This window comes from Mustela nigripes, chromosome 13, assembly GCF_022355385.1.
Source record: "Mustela nigripes isolate SB6536 chromosome 13, MUSNIG.SB6536, whole genome shotgun sequence".
Taxonomy (NCBI): Eukaryota; Metazoa; Chordata; class Mammalia; order Carnivora; family Mustelidae; genus Mustela; species Mustela nigripes.
Window position 1 is genome coordinate 93,398,967 of NC_081569.1, and position 2,191 is coordinate 93,401,157.

Sequence of the window (2,191 nt, forward strand, 5' to 3'; positions counted from 1 at the left end):
TTTATCTTGCTATGAAATTCCTCAGCGGTGGTGACCTTTATTTTCTTTTGTCTCAGGCACTGAGGTCACCTGGAATAATCTATGGCACACTGACTGTATTATTATTCTCATTTTATCTGATAGTATAATGCCTACTAAGAAGTGACTAACTTTCTAATTTGGTGAGGGTGGGAAGGGTTCTGAATTTATTTGACAGTTTGTCACAGTGAATCTCTGGCTCTGAGAAACAAATTCTACAATCGCTGCCATGACAGTAGTTATCTGTTCTCCCTGCATGCTTTAGTTAACTTAGTGAATCTCTGCTTGCTTGTAGTTGTCTGTCTCTCTGTTCAGAACTAGGAGGACGTCCTCAGAATTGTAAGAGTACTGTGATGTTCATGGCCATGGTGACTTTGGGTTCAAAACCATAGTTTTATAAATGAATTGTTTATTGAACATTGGACCAAGTACTAGAAAATAACAAAAACTGAGAGCTCTTTATGCTCTTGAAGTAAGAATTTACATATCTGTTGAAGATAGAAGCCTTTGGTTGAAAGTTATGTGATAAGGATCAATATGCTCATTTTTAATTTCAGTTTTTGAGCTCCTTTGAACTTAATACCCTGAACTTGATTATAGCAATACTGAATTAGTTGCTGTTTAATCAGTGTAGTAAAATGAAGAAAACTATAACATCTGCTTTCAGTCAAGCCCTTATCTCTTCCACTAAGTTACAGTTTAGAGGACATATCTTTTAAATGCATTTTAGGGGCATTTACCCTGCCTCACTCTCACTGTAACCTTTGAGAAGAGTGCTAAAAGGTCAAAGTCTAAGGATACTATTTTTTTTTAATATGGAATGCTTCACAAATTTGCATATCATCCTTGTTCAGAGGCCATGCTAATCTGTGTATCTTTCCAATTTTAGTATATGTGCTGCTGAAGCAAGCACAAGGATACTATTGATTAACAACATTAGGGGTTAAGTTTTCTTGTCTAATGCTGGAAGAGATCAAAATCTTTTTTCAGGTTTCCAGTCTCTGGCTAGCATATAAGGAGCTTGGAAGTTGCCACTCTATCTTAACAAGTAAAAATCAAAACAGACTAAAAAAATCAACAGTTCTTGGATCTGTAGGCGAGGAGAGACACAGGAGAAACTACTGTCCCCAAGATTAAGAGTCAGACAAATACAGGGTATAGAGTTCCAGAGAGTAGAAGAGCAGGAGTAGAAACCAGGTAACCTGTGCAAGGGTAAGAAAACCTGAACTATAACTGACAAATTGCTAGAGGTTCAGGGTAGACAATTCTGAGTGTTAAAAACTCTAGGGTTCCCAGTTAGAGGCCCACAATATGTGAGATTTACCTCCAGAAATGTGACCAGATTCCTACAGTAAATATGGAAGAATAATTCCCTAAGGTTTCTTGCGGAGGACGGAGCAAAGAAAAACTTTGAATTCCCAAGAGCATTCTATCCTTCTTAAGAAGGTTTGGCCTCAGGAGTAACTAGCTTAATGGGAGTCTTATTTACCAGGGATCATCAGAGCCCAGCTTAACTGGGGGAAGGAAAATAGAATCTAACGCCAGCATCATCTAGTTATCCTCTACCACCTAAGTGGTGAGAAAAAAAACCCTAAGAAATATTTGTGAAGTTTACTGTGCAGAGGTATAGCTTCACTAAAAGCCTGAGACTTAAACAAAGGACCAAAGAATGCTTTCCCTCAACACCATATTACTAAAGGTCTTTTTACAGTAGTCCCTTTTACCCAGCACCTCGTATCTGGCTCTCAAAAAAATAACTGAAGGCCTATGAAAAGGCGAAACACAATTTAAAGAAATGGAATATGCATCAGACCTACACATGGTAGAGATATTTGAATGAAAATATATTTGATCCTTTCAGTGGTTCTTTGGTTGTTCTATGATGTATATTTCTAGAATATTATTTCTTAATTGTTTTTGAAAAGACCATTTTATAGATGTTTCTAGGCTTTAAAAGTTTTAGTCAAATACCTAACGGTTTTAGAAGAAACTGGTTTTCTACTTGATGTGTTACCACCATGAGCAAGATGAAATACTGATGATCAAAGATGACAACTGTAGCTTTAGGGACTTGGGTTCTTTGGCTGGCCTGCTGTAAACAAAATGATCTATGACTTATAGGTGGCTTAGTCCACTTGTCAAAGCTAGGGTTTGGGGACAAGTTCTTTTTAAT

At 37.2% G+C, this 2,191-nt stretch overlaps 1 non-coding gene across 1 annotated transcript; it reads right to left on the reverse strand.

Moving 5' to 3' along the window:
- Positions 1-827: 827 nt before the first annotated feature.
- Positions 828-931, reverse strand: LOC132000419 (U6 spliceosomal RNA). The gene has a single exon (XR_009399294.1). It is a non-coding gene; the product is annotated as a U6 spliceosomal RNA (small nuclear RNA).
- Between the last annotated feature and the right edge of the window lie 1,260 nt (positions 932-2,191).